Genomic DNA, 16,477 nt, shown 5'->3' with positions numbered 1-16,477 from the left:
GAGGAGATCCACAGTTGCTTTACTCCCCGGGTGTCCTGCAAAAACTGAGTTATGGTGTGCCTCGATAACCTTTTGTCGCAACTGATCTGGAACAAACAGTCTCCCCGGAGGTCCAGCAGGGGCGTCCCCCTGAGCCTCCAATACCTCCTCCTCCAGCTCAGAGCATACTGCCGAAACCACCACCCCCTCCTGAAGGATAGGAATCGGGTCGTCCGTATTCCCGGCCCCAGGGAAACTACGAGATAAGGCATCCGCCTTTACATTTTTTGACCCAGGACGATATGTAACGACAAAATTAAACCTGGTAAAAAACAATGACCACCTAGCTTGTCTGGGATTCAGACGTTTCGCGGACTCCAGATATAGCAGGTTCTTGTGATCGGTGATGACGGTGACCGAATGAACTGCCCCCTCCAAAAAATGGCGCCACTCCTCAAAAGCTAATTTAATGGCCAAGAGTTCCCTATTGCCGACATCGTAATTCCTCTCAGCGGACGACAATTTTTTAGAGAAAAAGGCGCACGGATGCCACTTACCAGGGGACGAACCCTGTGACAATACTGCTCCCACCCCTACCTCGGAAGCGTCTACCTCTGCAATGAATGGCTGTGACGCATCAGGTTGAATGAGTATGGGTGCCGAGGCAAAACATTTTTTCAAGGAGGAGAATGCTTGACAAGCCTTGTCAGACCACCTAGAAAAATCCGTCCCCTTTTTAGTCATGTCAGTGAGAGGCTTAACCATGGACGAGAAATTACGAATGAACTTCCGGTAATAATTAGCAAACCCCAGGAAACGTTGTAGTGCCTTAAGATTCTCTGGCCGATCCCACTCAAGAACTGCCCGCACTTTCCCAGGGTCCATACGAAAACCGGACGCTGAAACCAGGAAGCCTAAAAACTGGAGTTCCTGTACGGCGAACACACACTTTTCCCACTTGGCATACAGTTTATTATCCCGCAAGATCTGTAACACCTGCCTAACGTGCTCCTGATGAGACACCAGATCCGGCGAGTAAATTAAGATATCATCCAGATATATGACAACAAACTGTCCCACCAGGCGGCGAAAAATGTCATTAACAAAGTGTTGAAACACCGCCGGGGCATTAGTCAGACCGAATGGCATGACAAGGTTCTCATAATGCCCCTCCGGAGTGTTAAACGCCGTCTTCCACTCATCCCCCTCCTTCATCCTAATCAGATTGTACGCCCCCCTGAGATCCAACTTAGAGAACCATTTGGCGCCCACGATCTGATTAAAGAGATCGGGAATAAGTGGGAGCGGATACGGATCTCGGACCGTAATCCGATTAAGTTCACGGAAATCCAGGCAAGGGCGTAGGCCTCCATCTTTCTTCTTAACAAAGAAGAACCCCGCAGCCACCGGTGAAGATGAAGGTCTAATATGCCCCTTAGCCAGACTTTCTGAAATATAATCCTTCATGGCCTGCCTCTCAGGACCAGAAAGGTTATACAACCTAGCTTTAGGTAACTTGGCCTCAGGGAGCAGTTTTACAGAACAGTCATACTCGCGATGAGGAGGTAGTTCCTGACACCCTTTCTCCGAGAATACATCCTCAAAGTCCGCCAGAAATGGAGGTAAGACCCAAGGAGAAACCGCACCGATGACCGTGTTCATGCAGTTTTTATTACAGAATTTACTCCATTGGCTTATCTCTCTGGTTTGCCAATTAATAACCGGGTTATGCTTAGCTAACCAAGGAAGGCCCAACACTATAGGAGTGGGAAGACCCTCCAACACGTAGCAAGACAACAGTTCTTTATGTATTGCCCCCACTTGAAGTTTTACGTCATGCACAGCTTGCAAAAAACTTCCCTGACCGAGAGGCCTGGCATCGATCGAGAATATGGGGATGGGTTTAGCCAACTCACTCAATCGCATACCTTGAACCCGGGCAAACCGAGCATCAACCAGATTAGCCCCGGCCCCACTATCCAGAAGAACAGATATCCTCTCAGTTCTCGTACCCACCACCACCTCCGCCGGTACGAGAAACTGAGACAAACCTAGGGACGAAATACCTACTCCCAGATTGCCGTCCACCACACAACCTGGGATCAACAGTTTTCCGACGACTCTTCACTCTGCAAGGAACGGGATGGACACCCCCCAATAAAATGTCCCTTTCTCCCGCAGAAGAAACACCTTCCTGTCTTATGGCGCACCACCGGTCCCCTCCCCCGAAATGATGTCCCTCCTAATTGCATAGGCTCCTCTGGACTGACCAGGGGAACCACCATATGAGGGGACCTTGTAGGAGGTGGAGTCATCACAGGGGGTAGAGTTATCCCGCACCTCTCCTGAAGCCGTCTGTCAACGCGAATAGCAAGGGCCATAGCGGCTTCCAGTGACGCGGGAGAGTCATACTGTGCCAACACATCCTGTAATTTGTCGGATAAACCATGACAAAACTGGCTCCTAAGAGCCGGGTCATTCCACTGGGTGTCCGTGGCCCACCTACGGAACTCCGAACAGAATTCCTCCGCCGGACGATCTCCCTGCTGGATCCTACGTAACTTAGACTCAGCAAGGGAGATCCGATCTGGGTCATCATATACGAGTCCCAGAGCAGCGAAAAACCTATCCACTGACTGGAGAGCCGGGGAGCCCGGGGGAAGAGAGAACGCCCAAGATTGTGGGTCCCCTTGTAGGAGCGAGATGACAATTCCCACCCTTTGTTCTTCACTCCCCGATGACCGAGGCCGCAGCCGAAAGTACAATTTGCATGCCTCCCGGAAAACAAAAAACTTGTCCCGCCCCCCAGTGAACATGTCAGGGAGAGCTACTTTAGGTTCTGGTCCGGCTTGCTCCTGAGGATGCAAAACCTTGGACCTAACGTCCGCCAGCTCCATGGACAAACTCTGCAACTGCCGAGCTAGACCGGCTACTGGATCCATGGTAGCTGGAAAAAAGCTAAGTGGGTCGGTGAAAATGTCACGCTGTCTCAGTATACTGGAGGTAGGGGGCCTAAGCTGACCCTAAGCTGGGGCCCTGACTAATCCCTCAACCTGGAGGTACTGTTAAAGGTACAGATGTCCAGGCCGCCAGCGTAACCCCTACCTCCTGAGGATCCCTGCACCTAAGTAATCTAGTCCTGAGAAGGACCCCGATCACAACAAAAGGGAACAAGAAATAATATGCCCACACACAGTACTTAGACGAACGAGACAGTACAAGGGAAAAACCAAAACCACCTTGCATACAACAACTACACAACTACAACAGAGGGAACACCAACGGGAAAGGAGATAAATGATAAAGCGAGGAAAGGGAAAAAACACTTCCAAATACACTTATCTCAGAAACTCCAAACACCACGATCCGCTCTGTAAGTCTGAATGAAATGCTTTCACCGACACTTCCCAAACAGACCAGCAGGCATTTGAAGGAGTCTCACTACAGAAATATTGATTGCAGCTGGGCGAGGCTGGACCTCATCTAGCACAGAGAGAGAGAGAATTAACTCCCTCACTGCCGAAAAACACAAAGCACCAACAAGTCAGCTGCGAGAAGTCAGGCTGTGTACTCGTGACGATCTTCGTGGCGACACACCCGTGACAGGTGCTTTGCTGTCATGTGCCTGAGCATGCTGGTTGTGGTCAGGCTGGTAGTTTTGCTGCCCCTGCTGATTCTGGCATGGCACATGTTGCAAATGGCCTTTTTGTGGTTAACTTGACAGTCTTTGGAAGACTTAACAGTTGGACTGGCAACTTCCCTCATATTGATGTTCTGGGGAACAACTGCCCGCCTTGTGTCTGTGACCACCCCACTGCTTATTCCTGCCTGTTGTGGTGCTACACCTCCCTCCTCCTCTGTGCTGCCCTCCTTGCTTGCCAGGTTGGCTCAGTGACTTCATCGTCCACCACCTCGTCATCCACATACACACCCTAAGCCTCCTCCTGACTTGCTGGCAGTTGTGTCTCATCATCATCACCCACCTCTTGCCACAGTAATTGCACTTTCCCACCATTGTCTTCGTGTGACCATGGCTGCTCAAATACTTGGGCATCGCTACATGTGATCTCCTCTTGCCCAGCTTGAAGCGGACCGGGCAAGAGGCCCGAATCTATAAATGGAAAAGTGAACAGCTCTTTGGCGTGTCCAAGTGTGGGATCAGTTGTCTCCAGGCACTCGGCATGGTGGGATTAATGATCAGGGTGAGGAATATGTGGTTCAGACTTAAGGCTACAGAGACTAAACCATGTGGAAGACAAGGTAGTTTTGGTGGCAAACTTACTGGAAGCATTATCTGCTATCCAACCAACAACTTTTCACTCTGCTCTGGCTTCAATAGTGGTGTTCTACGGCCACTTACAAAAATGGACAGGAAGGTAGAGTGACATGATGTGGGTGCTTATTGTGCTCCCTCAGCAGGCACAATTTCAGCTTGCCCACGGCTTCAGCCTCTGCGTGCACCATCACCATCACGTCCACTTCCCAGTCCTTTGCTATGCGCTTTGCCCATTTTAAATGGAGTATAATGTTTGTCACAGTCCCAAAAATGTCAGCATTATAACTGCTCTAATATCGGATCATGTTTGGTTACCACGGTTTTAGGCAGCGGCCTTATAGTATGGTATTGCTCAGCGACCAAGTGTGAATAGGTTTGAACAAAAGACAACTTGCAGACTTTAAATGGAGTATAATATTTGGAACGCTCCCAAAAATGTCAGCATTATTACAATAATATCGGATCACGTCTGATGACCATGGTTTTAGGCACTGGCTTAATAGTATTGTATTGATCAGTGACCAAGTGTGAATAGGTTTGAACATTACACAACTGGCAGACTTTAAATGGAGTGTAATATTTGGCACGCTCCCAAAAATGTCAGCATTATTACAATAATATCGGATCACGTCTGATGACCACGGTTTTGGGCACTGGCTTAATAGTATTGTATTGGTCAGCGACCAAGTGTAAATAGGTTTGATCCACACACAACTGGCAGACTTTAAAAGGAGTGTAATATTAGGCACGCTCCCAAAAATGACAGCATTATTACTATAATATCGGATCACGTCTGATGACCACGGTTTTAGGCAGTGACCTAGTAGTATTATGTTGGTAAGGGACCAAGTGTGAATAGGTTTGAACAACACACAACTGGCAGACTTTCAATGGAGTATAATATTTGTCACGTTCCCAAAAATGGATTATTACCACAGTAATATCAGATTACTTGAGATGACGGACAAGTTTCTCTGCTTCTACAATACAGCAATGCTATTAAAATCAAACAAACCTGGCTGTATGCTGCTAACAAGCAAATGGAGCTGTAACAATTATGTATTATATTGCTTTTCAAGCAAATAATCAGGATTAAGACCAAAAAGAATATTAGCCCTGATATATAGGGCTATGGATATCAGTAACAGCAGCAGACAGAATGTGCAATGCACCCTATTCTGTTCTATACACTCTCCACAAACTATGCCTGCCTAACTCCTGCTATCACCAGGATTGATATGCATATGGGTTAGTCCTTAGGAGGACTGTTAGTTTAGATGTTTATTGTTGTGGAATACCTCACTAAATAAACCACCAATTCTCTCCCTCACTCAGCTGCAGCTCTGCCTGTCTGAACTGTAGACTGTTATGAGCATAGGTCATCGAGTCTTTTATAGACCAGATGACGCTATGCGGCCAGCCAATCACTGTTACGCCACAACCAACATGGCCGCGGCATTTCAGTGACTGGCAGGCAATCCCCGCATGTTTATTTGCTGTCTAAACAGCGCCAAACATGCGGATGCGGGAACTTGAGCTCCCGCCCGAGCATCCAGGAAGTACTCACCGAGCGCCGAGCATCTCCTAAACCCTTCATCCAATTTTAATGTGGATATGACTCGCCCCCTGGGCCGTGGGGCACTCGGATCCGGGCAATAGGGAAACGGTGGGAGTAGTAGTGGCAACCCGGTTCCGTGGCTCAGGATGGTCAGGCCAGTGGTAGTCCGTTATGTACTGATGTTTATGTCCGACTACGCCACCCGTGGATTGCGGTTATTAGGAACCGCCGCTGCATGCAGACCGCTGGGGCTGATGAGGTGTGCAGCTAGGGTAGTGTGACTGGAAGAGTGCGGCCCCAGGGCAGTATAGTGGATGGTGGGAGTGATGGTAGTGAGAGTCCCAGTGCTGGTAGTGCTGGAGGAGCAAGGAGCACACAGACAACAGGTTGCAGTCCAGGGTCTTTACTAAAACAGGTAAATTGACCCACAAACAGTCCCGGCTAGGAGGGGACCTGGATGTCTGAGAGCAACGGGGAAATTGGCCCTGGTCAGGGTGAGGGTGTAGGTCTACCGTGCTTTCTGCGCTCCTTCTGGCTATCTCCTCCTGATAGGATAACAGCCCACGTTTCCGAGCTCTCCGTGTATTCTCGCCTGTATGGCCTGCGACGTGGGTTCCTTTCTGCTCCCAGCCTTGTATGGCTTTACTGGTCCCTTCGGTTGTGGCAGGGCCTTCAGGCTTCTTAGGCCAAGGAATGTACAGTCCCTTGCGGACTGGTTCTCTGCTAGGGGATGTGGAATCCTTCCAGCCTCAGACACCAAAGTCTGGTAAAGTTAAGTCTTTTCTCTGCCAAGACAGGCTCTCTTCGCCTCATGTCTCTGACTTGTGGCTCTCCTACTGCCACACTTCCTCTTAGGTGCAATCAACTTTCTGTCCCTGCTCCACTCTGGGACACGTCTCAGTGCTGAGACAGGCAATCCAGTTCTCTCTAACCCTGCCCTCAGTACCAGCTTTTATAGGGGCAGCCAGCTCCCCCTACTGGCCTGAGACAGGAGGCATTGCATGCTAATGTTCCCCTGACTAGAGAACCTCCCCCTTGCTCTCAGACACAGCTTTAATTACACTTGTGGCATCCAGGTCAGGGTGACACATTCCCCCCTAGTGAAATTTAGTACTCCGGGACTAAGCAGTAAACAAAGATAATATACATAACAATAAAACATTAATAGACAGACGACGCACAAATTGAGTTCTTAAGGTCACAGTGTGGTCTGTGACCAGGTGTCCATATCACCAAAACAACGGGAGCCTTAACCAGGTGGGGGTCTGTCCTACCCCAAGTCCTTCACAGTCTTAGTTCATTCCTGGGTTAGGCTCAGAATGCAGTCCATACAAGGTCCCGGTTATAAAAAGTCCATAACCTGTGAGTCCTTACGGTAGCTGCAAGAAACTGAAACACACTATTAATAAACATGCAGGTAACTTGGCAAACATTTCAACATTTGGCAACAGGGTTATTTACAATTTAGCACACTCTATATTCTCCAGCGAGCGGGTATCTGCCCCTCTGTGCTCCTGGTTGACCTACATAGCCCACTGTCTGGTGGTGGACCAACTTGGCTCTCCTCAATAGCGTTAGGGGTACAGCTACCAGCTGGGTGTACAGGTAGGGCAGGCAGCTGTCTGCGGGTCCTTTGGCTTACCGCAGGTATGGCAGGCTCACTGTCAGCAGAGGGTTGACTCTCCTGGGCTGCTGGAACAGGCTCTTCTGCCTCTGGAACCGCTTGCTCCTCTTCACCTTCCGGCTCTGGTGTTGGTTGTTGCTCGGCCGGTTGCAGGAAATGCAGGACGGGTACCACTATAGCATCATTTATGCGAGTCCAGGACTGAGGGATCTCTCCGAGAACGGTGCTGATCATTTCTTCCTTGTCCTCTGCGGGTTCAAGGTCACTCTGATCTTCTTCTGCACTACGGAGTTGCTCGGGGCACCTTTTGAGGTCGTCTCTGGAGACGACACTAGTGGTTTCTCCTCCGTCCTTGGTGATTACGCACACCTTTGGGTTGTCGTGGTCAGACTGCAGTACGGTGTAGGGTTCCCTTTCCCACTGGTCGTCCAACTTATGTAGCCTTCTCTTCCGCTTTAGGACTTGCTCACCAGGGTCTAGGGGACCAGCAGGGGTGTGTTGGTTGAAGAGTTTTTCTTGCCTCTCTCTCACCTGGGCCAGGCTCTTCTCCACACTCTCCTGTACCTTCTTGTACTGCAGTTGCCTTTCCGTATCCCAGTCTGCATCCGGGGAGGTGTCCTCAGGTATTAGGACTCCCATCTCCAGGTCTACAGGCAGCTTACCTGGTCTAGCTTGCATCAGATAAGCCGGGGTGCAGTTTGTAGCATTCACCGGGATATTGTTGTATAGGTCTATCAGGTCCGGCAGTTTTTCTGGCCACTGGCTGCGTTCCTCCAGGGGCAACGTCTTCAGGAGATCAATGACTATATTGTTCATCTTCTCACACATCCCGTTGGTTTGTGGGTGGTAAGGCGTTGTACGAATTTTCTTACAGCCATAGAGGTTGCAGAACTCCTGGAAGATTTCAGCCTCGAACGCTGGACCCTGGTCTGTCAGGACCTGTTCCGGATACCCGTGTGGACGGCAGAAGTACTGCTGGAAGGCTCTGGTCGCTGTTTGGGCTGTCAAGTCCTTTACCGGGACCACCACTAGAAAACGGGAATAGTGGTCCACGATTGTCAGTGCGTAGATGTATCCGGACCGGCTTGGAGCCAACTTGACGTGGTCCAGAGCTACCAGCTCAAGAGGCTGCGTGGTGACGATGGGCCTCAAGGATGTCTTCTGGCTGGTGCGGTCCTTCCTCCTCAGGTGACAAGGGACACAGTCTCTGCACCACTTTTCTACTGCTCCTCTCATGCCGACCCAAAAGAACCTTCCTCTTAGTAGGAACTCCAGTTTCTTCCAACCGAAGTGTCCCGCTCTGTCATGGTAAGCCCCCAGGACCATAGCTGCATCCCGCCTTGGGACCAGGACTTGCCAGGTCAGCTCGTGCGTCCGGTGGTTGACAATCCTTCTGCACAACTTGCCTTCGTAGAGGAACAGCTTGCTCTTCTCCTTTCATAGCTGCTTGGCTTCCTCTGGGGCATCTGGATCTAGGCGGGCGTCTTCCCGGGTCAGCAGATCTTTCACCAGGCGGACTGCAGGGTCACTATCTTGGGTCTCGGCCCAGCTGTGGTGAGGTAGGGGATTCATCATCACAGTTGTTAGATCCTCCTCCTTCACGCGGTGAGAGTGTTGAGAGGCTCCATACCGGTGAAACGCGGGGAGTTCTACCTCCTCCAGCTCTTCTGGGTCTTCGTCACCTTCAGGTAAGTGAGGCATTCTTGATAGGGCGTCCGCGTTGGCGTTGGTTTTGCCTGCCCGGTACTTGATCAAGAAGTCATAGTTGGAGAGACGGGCCATCCACCGCTGTTCCAGGGCACCCAGTCTTGCATTGTCCAGGTGTGTCAACGGGTTGTTGTCCGTGTACACGGTGAACTTCGCGGAGGCCAGGTAATGCTTGAAGCGTTCCGTCACGGCCCACACCACCGCCAAGAATTCTAGCTTGAAGGAGCTGTAATTCTCCGGGTTCCTCTCGGTGGGCCTCAGCTTCCGGCTGGCGTATGCGATCACCCGTTCTGTGCCCTGTTAGTTTTGGGACAGTACGGCTCCCAGTCCCACATTACTGGCATCTGTGTGGAGAATGAAAGGCTGGCCGTAATCAGGGTAGGCCAGGATCTCATCCCCCGTGAGGGCCATATTTAGCTGGCGGAAGGACTCCTCTTCCGGTTTATCCCACTTGAAGGGTGGCTTTTGACTCCTGGACTTGGACTGTCCGATCAGGAGGTCCTGCATAGGAGCTGCCATCTTAGTGAACCCGGGGATGAACCTTCGGTAGTAGCCTACCAACCCGAGAAACTGTCTCACCTCTTTGATGTTCGAGGGGCTTGGCCAGCTCTTGATTGCCGTGACCTTGTCAGGGTCGGGGGCTACTCCTTCCGCACTTACCACGTGCCCTAGGTACTGGACTTTTGGTTTCAGCAGGTGACACTTCGATGGTTTCACCTTCAGGCCATAGCCTGCCAGGGCTTCGAACACCTCGGCCAGGTGCTTGAGATGGTCCTCGTAGGTCTTCGAATAGACGATCACGTCGTCCAGGTAAAGGAGGACCGTCTCGAAGTTTCGGTGCCCTAGACAGCATTCCATCAGCCGCTGGAAGGTCCCTGGTGCGTTGCAGAGCCCGAAAGGCATACAGTTGAATTCGCTCAGTCCCGTCGGGGTGGTGAAGGCGGTCTTCTCCTTGTCAGCCTCTGCCACAGGAACCTGCCAGTACCCGCTAGTAAGGTCCAAAGTAGAAAAGAAGTTAGCAGATTTTAGTGCGGCTAAAGACTCTTCTATTCTAGGCAGCGGATATGCGTCTTTGTGGGTGATACGGTTGATTTGTCTATAGTCCACGCACATTCTCATGGTGCCGTCTTTCTTTTTCACCAGAACCAAGGGGGCTGCCCAGGGGCTACAGCTATCTCTAATGACCCCAGCTTCTTTCATTTCCCGCAGCATACCCTTGGCGTTCTGATAATGTGCAGGGGGTACAGGTCTGTGCCTCTCTTTTATTGGTGGGTGGCTCCCTGTGGGGATGTGGTGTTCTATCCCTTTTACTCTGCCGAAGTCTAGCGGGTGCTTACTAAAGACTCTCTCGTACTCCTGTACCACCCGGTAGACTCCTTGTTTTTGGTGCAGGGGAGTGGAGTCAGCACCCACGTGGAGTTTCTGGCACCAGTCCTCTTTTTGTTTCTGGGAGCCATTACCCTCCGCCTGAGGAGATGGAGGCAAGGGTTCCACGGCCCTGATAGCTTGGTGTTCGACAACAAACAGTTTGGCGAGTGTAGCGTACCTGGGTAAGTGTACTTCCCTCTCCCCAATGTTGAGGATGCGGACGGGCACCCTCCCATGACGGACATCAACCACCCCCCGGGCTGTCAAAATGGTGGGCCTGCTGTCTGAGTACACGGGTTCTACCATGGCTTGGTAGTCTCTACCTCTCAACCCGATTGCAGTCCGACACCAGATCATCATTTCACTTTTGGGAGGCATGGAAATGGGGAATGGATCACTGAGTCTTACGCTACCGATCTCACCACCAGACAGTTCTACCTGCTGCCGTCTCATCAGGGCTTTTATCTCCTTGTTGAGGACCCTCTGTTGGCTGGAACTAGCATTCACCGCCACCTGTTGTTGAATTACAATTACCTCTGAAAGACAATTTTCAATTATGTTAGTACCCACAGTTATTTTAGGGTGACTTTCATGACGGTCAATGTCCACAATAATCACTCCCTGTGCCGGCAGTTCAACTTTACCAATTTTAATGGTCATCTCCTTGAACCCCATCTGCGGCACGGGTAAGCCATTACTGGCGATGATGCTCAAGTTACTGTCTGGATACCGTGTGATATCAGCATCAGTCCAATACTGCTTAAAAAGTACATAAGGGATTGTGGTTACTTGCGACCCAGTATCCAGCAAGGCGCTCATGGGGATACCGTCCAGCACCACGGGTAAAACCGGGCGCCCCCCAATGTACTTATCACGCCAATTATAAGGGCCTGGTGATCTTATGCCTGGGGGTCGGCCCTCTGCCCCAGGTAGGACCCGTTTAAATTACAGTACCTGGAAATGTGTCCGGTCTGGTTGCATCGACGGCAAATGGGCTGTCCATCCTCTGCGTAGCGGTCTGTGGGCCTCCCTCGGAACGACGGGATCCTCCTCTGTCGACACCACGGGACATCCTCCGGACTTGAAGCCAGCTCGATGGGTCTTGACGGGTCCCCTTACAACGCCTGGACGGTCCTGGTCAACGCCGCGACGCTCCTGGTCAGCTCCTGGACTTGGTGGTGCAGGCCTTTCGACGGGGCTTGGTTCAGGGCCTGTGCATCAGCCTCCACGGAGTCCATAGAGGAGGGCGCCGCCTCCTGGTGGTAGGTGATAGCAGGGCGCCGGGGGTTTTATAGCGCCACTGGTTGCAGATTCACGGAGCACCCTTATGGCCCTGTCCTTAAATTGGGCAAAGGTCAGGTCGGGGTTCTGAAAGAACATGAGGCGCAGTTGGGCCCTGTGGGCGCTAGACAGCAGACCTTCTATGAATTGTTCTGTTAGCAGCTTATCGGTTTCCTGCACACTGCCAGGGTCAGTTTGTTGAATAGCCCTCAAGGCTTCCTGCAGATTTAGGGCATAGTCTCTGATGCTGTCCTGTGCCCGCTGCTTACATCCATAGAACCTCATTTTAATCTCAGCGGAGGTACGTGTATCAAAGGTACCCCGCAGCCGGGCCAGAATACCCTTCACAGTCCTTTTCTCCTCAGTGGGCCATGATTTTACCTCCCTTTGGGCTGCGCCAGTTAACTGCCCTGTTAATATGCTGACCTTCTGCTCCTCTGTCAGGGGGTAAACCTGGAACAAACTGTATAGCCTTTCCTTGAAGTCAGTTAGGGCATGGGGCTCCCCTGAGTATTTGGGCAGCCAGGCCGCTCCAGGGATGTAGGGCAGGGCAAAGGGCATCACCGCTGCTGCAGCTGCGTTGGTGGTAGTGGGCGCCTCTGTGTCCGACATCTTCCTCCCCCCTAGTTAAGCGTGGCCTACCTTCCGACGATCCTCTTCTGTAGGCCGCGGCTCCGCTGCTGCTGCTATGGACGAGGACCTGGCGTCGCGTCCTGATGACGTCAGCGTCGCTCTCTCTCCCTTCCAGGACCTTGCGCAGCGTCGGTGCGTGGGGCGGAGCTTCGGATCTCGCGCGGTTTTGACGTCCACGCCCCTCTTCTTCCCGCGCGGCGTCCTGAAGATGGCGTCCGATGGCGGGAAGCAGCCGCGGATGGCGGGAAGACGGCCGAAGACGGTGGGAAACGGTCCAAGATGGCGTCTGATGGCGGGAATCGGCTCCGGATGGCGGGAAACGACTCCGGACGGCGGGAAACGGTCCAAGATGGCGTCTAATGGCGGGAATCGGCTCCGGATGGCGGGAAACGACTCCACAGGTAAGTTACAAAAGTCTTTTTCAGGCACGCAGTACCCGGTGGTTGCGGGCACGAAATCCTGCCGACTACGCCAAAGCTGACTCGCCCCCTGGGCCGTGGGGCACTCGGATCCGGGCAATAGGGAAACGGTGGGAGTAGTAGTGGCAACCCGGTTCCGTGGCTCAGGGTGGTCAGGCCAGTGGTAGTCCGTTATGTACTGATGTTTATGTCCGACTACGCCACCCGTGGATTGCGGTTATTAGGAACCGCCGCTGCATGCAGACCGCTGGGGCTGATGAGGTGTGCAGCTAGGGTAGTGTGACTCCCCACGGGAAGAGTGCGGCCCCAGGGCAGTATAGTGGATGGTGGGAGTGATGGTATTGAGAGTCCCAGTGCTGGTAGTGCTGGAGGAGCAAGGAGCACACAGACAACAGGTTGCAGTCCAGGGTCTTTACTAAAACAGGTAAATTGACCCACAAACAGTCCCGGCTAGGAGGGGACCTGGATGTCTGAGAGCAACGGGGAAATTGGCCCTGGTCAGGGTGAGGGTGTAGGCCTACCGTGCTTTCTGCGCTCCTTCTGGCTATCTCCTCCTGATAGGATAACAGCCCACGTTTCCGAGCTCTCCGTGTATTCTCGCCTGTATGGCCTGCGACGTGGGTTCCTTTCTGCTCCCAGCCTTGTACGGCTTTACTGGTCCCTTCGGTTGTGGCAGGGCCTCCAGGCTTCTTAGGCCAAGGAATGTACAGTCCCTTGCGGACTGGTTCTCTGCTGGGGGATGTGGAATCCTTCCAGCCTCAGACACCAAAGTCTGGTAAAGTTAAGTCTTTTCTCTGCCAAGACAGGCTCTCTTCGCCTCTTGTCTCTGACTTGTGGCTCTCCTACTGCCACACTTCCTCTTAGGTGCAATCAACTTTCTGTCCCTGCTCCACTCTGGGACACGTCTCAGTGCTGAGACAGGCAATCCAGTTCTCTCTAACCCTGCCCTCAGTACCAGCTTTTATAGGGGCAGCCAGCTCCCCCTACTGGCCTGAGACAGGAGGCATTGCATGCTAATGTTCCCCTGACTAGAGAACCTCCCCCTTGCTCTCAGACACAGCTTTAATTACACTTGTGGCATCCAGGTCAGGGTGACACAGATACCCTTCAAATGAAAGCTGAAAGTCTGAACTTCAACTGCATCTGAATTGTTTTGTTTAAAATTCATTGTGGTAATGTCTAGAACCAAAATTAGAAAAATGTTGTCTCTGTCCAAATATATATGGACCTAACTGTATGTCTAGTGAAACCTTTTCTTATACTACAAATGAAGTAGCTGAAATTATTTCCAATGTCTGAATTCCCAGTGATTTGGCACAAAGAATACCACATGGCTTGAGGGTAAACTTTCAACCAACAATGTTTAAAGATAATGACAATTTTTGTAAAAGATTCGAGCAAATTTTAAACAAGTACTCTTTCAACTTGTTTGTATTGGCATTCCTTGAGAAAGACGCCAATACAAACCTTTCTATGAACTCAGAAAAAAGGTACATACCCATGCCTACGCTGCCCGCAATGTAGCAATATACAGCGGGGTGATACTTTTTTCCACCCCCATACCGGGATTAGAATTCAAGGTTTTTTTACTTGTGATTCTTCTTTTGTAGTGTATGCGATCAAATGTCCTTGATGGTCTCATATATGTTGGTGAGACAACCTAACCTATACGAGACCGCATATCTCAAAACAAGTCGAGTATAAGATGTGGGAAGACTTATCTCCCCTTATCTTACCATTTTAATTTAAAGAAGCACTCCGTAGAACAAGTCAATTTTCAGGTTCTGGAACATGTACCACCATTAATATGTGGGGATAATAGGATTCAGGCATTAAAACGTCGTGAAGCTTTTTAGATCCATACGTTGGATACGTTGTAACCTCGGGATTTAAATAGAGAGTATGAGTTATCTAGCTTTCTGTAAATGTATTAATTATTGTTTTTCTGTTTCAGACACGTACTACTTGATTCCTTTCTCTGGAACTGCATGAAATCACATTTCTTCTCATAGAACTTTATTCACTCCTGTGGGTGATGATGTTGTCTGTTGATTAATGCTAGATATCACCTACTCCTCTCTATTTTCTTCTCTTCCTTTCTTTTCTTTTATTTCAATCTAATACTACATTGGGTAGTGATCAGTATATTTCCCTAAATTATTTTTCCTTATATTTTTTTCCCCTTGGTCTAGTTTATCCCTTAAACATGTATTACTATATTTTTCTTACTAATACCATTGGTAGCCAGAGGTCTACGCTTTATGAACACCTGTGATTCTATTATATATATATATTCCCCATTCATTTTAACTGCCTTTACCTATTTTTTTCTTTTCTATTTGGATCTGGGTTATTGCAGATCCAATAACATGACACCGGGTGGCGACATACACATTTGTGCTTGTTACTTCCGTGTTTGCGATCATGTGACCTGATCACATGACCAGAAGTGAGTCATGCAGGTCCTTTTGCTCAGATTCCATTGCAACTTATGAAACAGGAAGTGGCCAATTGTCAGATCCTTGTCTCATTACACGGTTGCGTCTAGATCGCAGTTGATTTTTTGTGGTCCTCACTTTAGCCACTCCATTCTAGACGCCTCACTGCTGAACTTTCTAGATCGGAGTTGATCTTTTGAGGTTCTCACATGCTCCTCTTCGATCTAGTGCTTTCAGTGCTGAGGCGTCTAGATCGGAGTTTATCTTTTGAGGTTCTCACATTCTCCTCTTCGATCTAGTGCTTTCAGTGCTGAGGTGTCTAGATTGGAGTTTATCTTTTGTGTTAACCGTTTTAACAGTTCCACTCTAGATGCTTCAGTGTTGAGGTGACTAGATCGGAGTTGCTGGAGTGAGGGCCTCAAGAGAACAACTCCAATGTAGACAGTTCAGCACTGACACCACTAGATCGTAGTTGATTCCAGGAGCTTCTCATACACTCTGCAATCTAGATGCCTCTTCTGGCTTTTTATTGTAGTTTTAATGCTTTTTTATGGAATTGCTCATGTTTTTAATGGAGCAAACATCACAGGTCAAACAGGATTTTTTTATGCACTGTTATATATTTTTTCTATTTTTACACTCTTATACTTTGTGTTTGGGCAAAATTCTTTTTTTTCCAGATTAATAAAACTTGCATTGTCACTTTTTGCAATATAAAAAATTACACTCAGCACTGATTATTCAGTTTTGCCAGAATGTGACTTTTCCCATTTGTCCACAGCCCCGACATAGTGAAGAGTGTGCGGAGCTCCACGGGGAGAGGTGTAAAAGAGCGCCCCCGACAGTCACTATAATATACAAAACAGAATATATACAGTACAGACCAAAAGTTTGGACACACCTTCTCATTTAAAGATTTTTCTGTATTTTCATGACTATGAAAATTGTACATTCACACTGAAGGCATCAAAACTATGAATTAACACATGTGGAATTATATACTTAACAAAAAAGTGTGAAACAACTGAAAATATGTCTTATATTCTAGGTTCTTCAAAATAGCCACCTTTTGCTTTGATGACTGCTTTGCACACTCTTGGCATTCTCTTGATGAGCTTCAAGAGGTAGTCATCGGAAATGGTCTTCCAACAATCTTGAAGGAGTTCCCAGAGATGCTTAGCACTTTTTGGCCCT

This window comes from Phyllobates terribilis, unplaced genomic scaffold (assembly GCF_046119375.1).
Source record: "Phyllobates terribilis strain yellow unplaced genomic scaffold, ASM4611937v1 Scaffold_392__1_contigs__length_1777392, whole genome shotgun sequence".
Taxonomy (NCBI): Eukaryota; Metazoa; Chordata; class Amphibia; order Anura; family Dendrobatidae; genus Phyllobates; species Phyllobates terribilis.
This window is presented reverse-complemented; position numbering follows the sequence as displayed.